Genomic DNA, 9,906 nt, shown 5'->3' on the forward strand with positions numbered 1-9,906 from the left:
ATGCGTGAAAATTTATTTATCTGCTGCACACTGTACCTACGTGCGTGACACGGTTTCATTCTTTGTATGTAACCTCCATGATTTTCATTCTTTGTTTGGGGGTTCGCCGCACAGAACGTGTGTAACCTGTATGTATCGCCACACCTGTGTGTGTAAAATGGTGAAGGAAATCGTAGGCGTCTGATGGACGACGAAGATGATGCCGACCTGACACGGCTGCAGAATAAACACGGCACGAACATGTGCGGTGCGGCGAAGGTTGCTGTTGCTGAGCTCCAGGAGCAAAATCCTGCGCCAGAGCTCTTGAACTTGAGCAAGGGGAGGCCTTTGACGACGACGGAGGCGCCCAAGTACGTTCTGAAGCAGCTATCTTGTCCAGGGAGAAGCGTGAGCTCTCAGAAAGACACAAGCTCTGTTCTCTGCAAATGCAATGATGCTCTTCAGTACTATCTTTTCTGAACTCAATTAAGTGTCTGCTGTGATGCAGATGGATGCATCTTATACGCATCTTAGTTGAGTACAAATGCAGGATGGCCGTTTAGTAGGAAGGAAATGATTATATTAGATTTATTACCCCTTTTTTTTGCATGGAAGATTAATTAGACTGTTTGCCTGCAAATGTACACCCTCTGTTCCTAAATATAAGATGTTTTTGCAGTTCAATTTAAACTGGAAAAACGTCTTACGTTTAGAAATAGAGGTGGTATTGTTGCACTACAGTTTCTATGCAAACTACTGCAGCTGGCTCCTGTATTACTCAAAACATCATTCCTCTGTTTTTAATTGTTTTGTTCAAAAACACTTGCATTTAATTGGTTCTGGGATCAATACTTTGGTTTCAAACAAACTGTTGCCTATTTGTGGCATGAGCTAACCGGATTCATGTTTGCTGACACACAATAATATAATAAAAACTTGCACTTAGAATTTAACGGCGGCCTTCATAAATGTCAATAAATTATCACCAAAATATAGAGCAGGTCACACGTATTAATTCGTGAATATAATTTATATTGGTCCAAACTTAATCTATTCATCATTGGCACCAACAATTGCTACCGGTGGTCACTAAAACATCAATGACAATAAGCAACCAGTGGGCAGCTTGCCAATCTCTTTCAGAAGACTATTCCAGCTGGCCGCCTTTAAAGACCATGCTGCGTGGCCACAAACGCAAGCAGAGGAGGGCCAAGATACTCACAAAACAATATCCCTCTATTTCTAATTGTTGTATTTAAATGCGTTAAATTGGTTAGGGATTAATACTTGCATTTCAACAAAAAAATTGCCTCCCTAAAAAGAATTGTTCTTATTTATGGAATGACCTAACCTGATTCATGTGTGCTGACAAAAAAAATTGAAAACATGAACTCAGAATTTAACAGTGGCCTCCATAAGTCTCAAAGAATTATCGTCGAAATACAGTACAGGCCACACGAATTAATTCATGAATATAATTTATATTGACCCAGACTTAATCAATTCAACGGCACCGACGAATGCTACTAGTCGATAAAATATCAATGACAATAAGCAGCCAGTGGGCAGCTCACCAATCTCTTTCAGAAGACTATTCCAGCTGCCGCATTTAAAGACCGTGTTGTGTGGCCACAAGCGCAAGCAGAGGAGGGCCAAAATACTGACTTGTATTTATCATCTACTGGCTCTAGTATGCTTCTGCTATCCATCCAGGCAAGGCATCACAAAATCTCAGAAATCTGAAGATTTCGTTCATTCCCTTCTTCTGCAACTGCAAGCAGAGGAGTTTTATCTTGATCACTGTTGATTGAAGTAATCCTGTATTCAGGTATATATATTCAGTTTCTTTTTTTTTGACAACCAGAACTTTTCCATTCAGTTTAGCTATCTGTTTTGTTCAATAGTTGGTCGATCATCTTGTATCATCTATTGCAGGTGTAGCAGCATGGTTTTCTCCTGCTGATTGGCCGATAATCTTCTTTTATCTATTTTCTTTATAGCTTGCGCTCTGCCTCGCGAGATCTTGAAACTATCGATAGGCTGGAAGACTGGTTCTAAGGTAAGACTTGATGCCGTACCTCAGAGAGCTTCAGACCTTAGTTTCATAACTACATGGGAATAAATTATGATGATTTATAGGCTAGCATATCGGAAAACGATTAGAGTTAAGATGGATTTGACAACCACAAATAATTAGCTGGTTGATCAGTCTGTATCTAACTGTATGTTGTAACTCAATGCAACATTTTCAGTAGTAGTTTGGTGTGGAGGCCACCATCTCATGGCCCTTTAACTGACCAAAAAAAACCAGCAAACCATGTAAATTGACAACCGAAATTTTTGAAAGGGAAGAATGCCAAATGATTAAGAATTTAGACCTCAATAAAGTTTTTTCTATGCAAACTGCTGCACGTATCCTCAGTCACAACTGGCTCCCTGTATAACATAAAACATTATCCCTCTATTTTTAATTGTTATATTTTAGAAGACTTACATTTAATAATTTTTGGGATCAATACTTGCGTTTCAACGGAACTGTCGTATTTGTGGCATGATCTAACTCGATTCATGTTTGCTCACACAAAATAAAAATAAAAAGATGAACTTATAATTCTACGGCGGCGTGCGTAAGTGTCAATAAACTATCACCAAAATGTAGTTCACACAAATTAAATTCATGAATGTACTTTATATGGGCCAAACTTAGTCTATTCATTACTGGCACCGCCAATGCTATTGGTCAATTAAAAGAGCAATGACAATAAACAGCCAATAGGCAGCTTGCCAACCTCTTTTAAGAAGACAATTCCAGCTGGCCGCCTTTGTAGACTGCGGTGCGTGGCCACAAAAAGAAATCAGAGGAGGGTAGTTAGCTGTCCTTTGCTCTTGACTGGTTTGTTCCTGCAACTGCAAGCAGATGAAGTTTCTGTCTTGATCCCGGTTGATTGAAATGACCGTCAGTAGCTTCTCAGTTTAGCTACCCTCCATATCCAGGCACATGTATATTCAGTTTAGTTACCTGCACTTCTGGTACTCCTTTGTTTTGTTCACTAGTTGGTCAATAATCTTGTATCACCCATTGCAGGTGCAGCAGCATGGTTTCCCCCTGGTAATTGACTGATAATTTTCTGTTATCTATTGCGATTCTTAGCTTGCACTCAGCCTTGCGAGATCTTTAAAACTATAGATGGGCTAGAAGACTGCAGGTTTATAAGGTAAAAACTTGCTACCGTACTTTACAGAGCTTGCGACTTTGGTTTCAAGACTACAGTGGAATAAATTATGATGATTGATAGGCTAGCATGTATGAAACCAATTAGAGTTAAGATGAATAAGGCAAACACAAATAAATAGCTGGATGATTTATCTGTATCAATGTATGTAGTAACTAAATGCAACTTCTTTAGTAGCAGCAGCAATGTATTATCTTTATATTGCAGGTGTAGCAGCAGCAATGGTATTCTCTTAGCGATTGACCGGTGATCTTCTATTCTCTGTTTTCCTATTAGCTTGCGTTCTCAGCCTTGTGAGGTTTTAAAAATAGGAATTGGATGACCATAGGAGCGAATTGCATCTTCAAGATGAGCTCTATTGGTTCTTACTATCGACAGTTTTTCCTTCTTGGAAGAGTAGTTCGTAAGATAAAGACTTGCTATCGTACTTTCATAACTAAGATGGAATAAATTATCATATATTCTAGGCTAGCATATGGGAAACCGATCAGGAATAAGATGGGTCAGACAAACAAATATATGGCTTCTATGCACTACTTGTTGTTGTTTTTTTACAAAAGGGGAGCACCTCGGCCTCTGCATCACACGATGCACACAGCCATATGCACCACTTGTTGTTATTAACTCAATGCAACATTTTCCATGGTTCAGTATGTATGCCTCTATGCAGCTGCCATTTAGTGACCCAAGCAAACTAGTAAACCATTTTAAGAAGCAGAATTAAAACACATGTAAATTTGCAAGCACAAAGAAAGAAATGCCAGAGTGCCAGCCCAGGGATTCAGACCTCAATATGTGGCCCTATTCAGGGTAATGTATCTGTAGTTGTACATATGCACTCTTTTATACCGGTATAGATTTTGGAGACTTGTCTCATTTGGAAAGCATGCTGACACATATTGTGCATTCATTTCCAGCCTCCAGTTTCCAGTCACTGAAGCAAGTCACCTGGGTGTTTTTGGTGGATCTCCGTTGCCGAGTTTGTCTGATCCATGGCAGCCATACTTGCATCTTTGCTTGGATCATGTGCCAATAAGTTGCAAAACATCATTACCGATGAGGCCATACTAATCCTTGGCGTGGAAGAAGATCTCAGAGAAGTCCTGCAGCGAGTAGAACTAATACAGTGTTGCATATACGATGCTGAGAAAAGGAGGACAAAAGAGCTAGCAGTAAACAATTGGCTCGGCCAACTAAGAGATGTTATATATGATGTTGATGAAATCCTGGACGTGGCTAGGTGTAAAGGAAGCAAGCTACTACCTGACGATCCTTCATCATCATCAACCACATCGGCTGCATGTAAAGGCCTCTCGGTTTCCTCTTGCTTTTGTAACATCTGGTCACGTCGTGATGTTGCTGTTCGGATTAGAAGCCTCAACAAAAAAATAGAGAACATTTCAAAGGACACGGTATTCTTCACACTCGACACTAATATACAGCCTACCAGAAATGTTGCAACATCCAAACTGATAAGAAGCTCCAACCTTGTCGAGCCCAACCTTGTGGGGAAGGAGATCAAATATGCTAGCAGGAAGCTGGTGGACTTAGTTGTTGCCCACAAGAAAAGTAAGTCTTACAAGCTTGCTATTGTTGGAAAGGGAGGAGTTGGTAAGACAACACTAGCTCAGAAAATATACAATGATCAAACAATAAAAGGAAGTTTCAAGATACACGCATGGATTTGTGTTTCACAAGACTACAATGAAGTAACTCTTCTTAAAGAGGTTCTCCGGAATATTGGTGTGCATCATGAGCAAGGTGAAACCATAACCGAGCTCCAGAGGAAGCTTGCAGAAACAATTGAAGGGAAGAGTTTCTTTCTGGTTCTAGATGATGTCTGGCATTCCAATGTATGGATGGATCTATTAAGGCCTGCATTACATGAAACAACATCCGGAGTAATATTGGTAACCACACGAGATGATCAAATTACAAGGAGAATAGGTGTGCAGCATATCCATCGAGTTGATCTCATGTCAGTAGAGGTGGGATGGGAGCTACTTTGGAAGAGCATGAACATTGATGAAGAGAAAGAAGTGCAGAATTTGAGAAACACAGGGATTGAGATTGTTCGTAAATGCGGTCGCCTCCCTCTTGCAATCAAGGTAACTGCTAGTGCATTGGCAAGCAGAGATCTGACGGAGAATGAGTGGAGAAAGTATTTGGACAAATATGTTGGCTCCCACAACATGATCTCGGATGAAATCCAAGGATCTCTGTATCTAAGCTATGATGAGTTACCACATCGTCTTAAGCAGTGTTTCCTATATTGTGCTCTGTATGCTGAAGATTCTATCATTTGGCGTAATAAAGTTACCTGGTTATGGATTGCTGAAGGATTCATAGAGGAGCGGCAAGGCCAACTAATAGAAGATGTAGCAGAAGAGTACTACTACGAGCTAATCCACCGTAATCTCCTCCAAGCAGATATCTTATATTTTGGCATGGTTGCCTCCAAAATGCATGACCTCTTAAGACAACTTGCACTGAACATATCAAGAGAAGAATGTTTTATTGGAGATGTTGAAACATTAAGGGGTGTAAATATGTCAAAACTGCGACGTGTTACTGCTGTTACTAAGAAGGATATGTTGGTGTTATCTAGAGTGGATAAGGTGGATGTTAAGGTCAGGACTTTCCACGGAGAATTGAGGATACATTGTTCAAGAGATTTCTGCTTCTTCGTATTTTGGTACTAAATTACACACTTGTGCAAAGCATTCCAGACTATATAGGAAAACTGATACATCTACGGCTACTTAATTTAGATTACACTGGCATATCTTGTCTTCCGGAATCCATTGGCTCCCTAAAGAACCTTCAAGTACTGAGCTTGAGATCGTGTCATCATCTGCACAATCTTCCTTCCGTAGTGACCCAGTTGAGCAGTTTAAGATGTCTTGATCTTTTTGACACAGAAATAAATCAAGTTCCAAAAGGGATAGGGAAACTGAAATTCCTCACTTTTGGAAGGGGTTATCCCATTGTTGATGGAATTGATAATGCTGACGTACAAGATGGATGGAAGTTGGAAGAGTTGTCTTCTTTGTCGCAGATGAGGTTTCTTTCTATTGTTAAATTGGAAAGAGCTGCTCATTGCAGTACATATGCAGTGCTGACAGACAAAAAGCATCTAAAAGAACTAGTACTAGAGTGAAATGAACATGGAGAGGGATCATATTCAGAAGAAGATGTTAGCAATACTGAGAAGGTATTTGAGAAGCTAATACCTCCACACAGCCTGGAAGACCTATGTATTTCTAGATTCTTTGGTCGGCAGTATCCCACCTGGTTTGGTACCACATGTTTGTATTCACAGACTCCGAAATGTACGATCATGTGTGGAACTTCCACCAATCTGGCAGCTACCCAACTTGAAATATCTGAGAATTGATGGAGCACATGCAGTTAGCAAGGTTGGACCTCAATTTGTTGGCTGCAAGAAGGGTAATCCTGTGTGTAATGAGTTGGTTCTTTCCCTAAACTTGAATGGTTGATCTTCATGGATATACCCAACTGGGAGGTGTGGTCTATTTTTGAGGAAGAAGTTGCTGCTAATGATGAAAGGGGCGAGGATGGAGCTGCTGATATTCGAAAAGAGGATGCCCAATCTGCAAGGTTGCAACTGCTACCTCGTTTGGTGGGGTTGCACCTAGAAGATTGCCCGAAGCTGAGGGCTCTCCCACGACAGCTTGGAAAGGACATTACCAGCTTGAAGGAGCTTAGATTATTTGGAATAAACAACTTGAAGGCGGTGGAGGACTTTCCAAATATTCCCGAGCTCCTTTCTATAAAAGATTGTGAAGGCCTGGAGAGGATCTGCAACCTCGCTCAAGTGACATACCTGCATGTACTAGGTTGTCCAAACTTAAGCCATGTAGAGGGGTTGGGCAATTTGCAACAACTAGGGTTGGCGGTGGATATGCAAGAGGTCTCTTCCGGCTGGGTGCCTGGGTTTCATGAACAGCACCAACGAATTCATGGTGAAGACCTGGATGTCTCCACGGTTGTCTAGCTGTTAGATGGCTCAAGGTATATATGAACACTGCATACTGGTTGGTTACATTTTTATTGTATATTTGTCCAGTTGTATGCCATTATATATGCTTATGCAACAGAAATGCTTAGACCATTTACAGACTATTCCGGAGTTAGTACATGTCCATTGGCAGCAGACTGCAAGCGTGCAAGTTATTAAGTGTCATAAAATGTTGCTCTTACGTTACTTATGTGTATTCTTTCTCTAGCTAGCATGCATTGGAAACCCATGGTGTTGCTTACATTCTCATAATTATCCTGGTAGAGTCTATAACATTGGCATCACCATTCACAGATATGCGCAGTTATAGTTTTTTCAGGCATCTGATCTCTTATTCAGACGAACCATACCCCAATTCTTTATGTGACATAGTCCAGGACTAAAAAATTATAGCTACAAACTATACCCTAGTACAAAATTGTACCAATCTGTTTGTGATTATGTTGTTGCTTTGCCCACAGAAACTGTACGGACATGATCGAAGGTCTTTGTGTTCTTTTTGTGATGGATGCCTCTGTCCTACATATGCGTTCAAGTACTTGTGAATTGTCATAGCTGCTAATTTTTTCAGTCTTTTCCGTTGGCAGTGCAGGACTGGTGGCGCGTTAGCTTTGACGTGCAAAGCACAAGACGTACTCCCTCCGTCCGAAAATACTTGTCATCAAAATGGATAAAAGAAGATGTATCTAGAACTAAAATACATCTAGATACATCCTCTTTTATCCATTTTGATGACAACTATTTCCGGACGGAGGGAGTAGTAAGTTGAGGAAGCTTGTCAATGTTGAAGATGCACAAGTACCCTGTTTATGGATGTGTAACGAGCCGGTGAAGAAAGAAATTGTCCTGTTTTCCTTTGGGCAGGTGCCCAGGAAATACTGTATCGAGTTTCGTTTTGTTTATTTCTGAATTTGGGCCAGAGGCTTTTGCTGTACTGAATCTCCTGCCTGTGTGGTATTGTTTCACTTATTTATTTCTGAACTTGGGGCTAGTGGTTTTTGCAGTACTAAACCAGTGTGGCATGGTATCGTTCTCTTAATTGAACCGGTGGATTTCGCCTTGGCATGGTTTTTTCTTTGAATGGCATCGATGAATTTTGTTTTATTTTGTTTCTGAACTTGGGCCTGATGCTTTGCCTGTGTAACCTGTAAGACCAAACCTGTGTGACCCAGTCATGAAGGAAGAGCATTCTGTTCCTTGTAAACCTGTGTTGATCTATCACCAGAGCGATTGTGTATATTACTTGAAATCATGACCAGTAATGTACATATCCCGGCTTGTTGCAGCAGCTATCTGAGCGAAGTGTAAGTATCAATAGGCAGCCTCTGTTTCTCTGCAATGGAGCTGAAGAACAGTAAGGGAAATTGCAGAAGCCATCAGTACACGATCTGCCATAGCGATAGTTTGGCCCAATTCAAATGCTCTTTAGTGCTAGTATCTTCTTTTCTCAACTCAATTTAGTGCAATGCAGTGCAGAATTAAGGGGTGAAAGATTTGCCCTGCTTAGCTGAAAATTATTGATTTGCGCCAGTTTAAAATAATGAACAAAATTCAGTCAGAAGTTGAGACCCCCACTTGAAAGCAGTCTTCCAAATTTTGAACATGCAATGCGGATAGTGGTGGCCTGCACCTGCTGAGCAAAGCTTGCCCTTTTCTATTTCTTTTCTTTTCCTTTCCTAATTTCCCCTTTTCTTTTTTATGTTCCTTTCTTGGTTTTCTTTATTTTCGGTTTCTTGTTATGAGAAATGCATAAATATTTTTGAAAATACACAATTTTGTAAAATTGTGCAAACACTTTTTAAAAATTACACAAACATTATTTTTTAAAAGGCATGCCATTTTTAATTACATGAATATTTTTTTTGTGAATACATGATCATTTTTTTAAATGCGCAGAACATTTTTTTGTTTCATAAACATATATTTTTTACCGAAAAAGGGTTTCCCCCCGCTTTGTATTCCAAAGCAACCAACACCGATTACAGATCGCTGGGGCGAGCAGCACAACAAGCCCAAAAAAAAAAAAGAAGAAACAAATGCCAACAACGGCAGCTCAACCAAGCATGGATGACCCGCCACCGCTGCGCCCACTGGAGACAAACCACCATAGCCCGAGGCTTCGGTCCGCCGCGTACCCAGCAGCACCCCCAAGAGGGAATGCGACGCCGACAACGCTGCTGCCCGGACGGATCCTAGGGTTTCCCCCGGCACGCGGAGGGAGTTGGAGGATGGATAACAACGACACCCTCCAGGAAGGAATGGTGGCACCTGCAGGCGTCACCGCATCGGAGCCGAAGACCGGCAAGGATTTCTCCCACACTCCAAACCCCGCCGCCCGACCGAACCGAAGCCGACCAGCCAAACCTCCGCCCACCACCTTGCACCATCACGGTTGCGCCACCACCCATGCCGCCTCACTGCGAACACCACCATGAGGCCAAGAGACCCAAAGAGAAACGCCAAACGACGGAAGCAGCGGCACCGCTACCGAGCAGGAGGGACCCACCTCCCCCGCCAACGTGCGGGAGGCTCGAGCCCCCAGCACCGTCGCGGTCACCGGCCGGACGCGGCAGCAGGGCACACCAGGCCACCCCTGGCCCGTCCGGACCCAAACGGGCCCGCAAAGCCCCGCCGGCCACGCTGCAGCAATCC

At 41.9% G+C, this 9,906-nt stretch overlaps 1 pseudogene; it reads left to right on the forward strand.

The window, feature by feature from the left end:
• Positions 1-1,559: 1,559 nt before the first annotated feature.
• On the forward strand, positions 1,560-8,293 carry LOC123060104 (putative disease resistance protein RGA4; annotated as a pseudogene).
• Positions 8,294-9,906: the final 1,613 nt, after the last annotated feature.

Source organism: Triticum aestivum, chromosome 3A (assembly GCF_018294505.1).
Source record: "Triticum aestivum cultivar Chinese Spring chromosome 3A, IWGSC CS RefSeq v2.1, whole genome shotgun sequence".
Classification (NCBI taxonomy): domain Eukaryota; kingdom Viridiplantae; phylum Streptophyta; class Magnoliopsida; order Poales; family Poaceae; genus Triticum; species Triticum aestivum.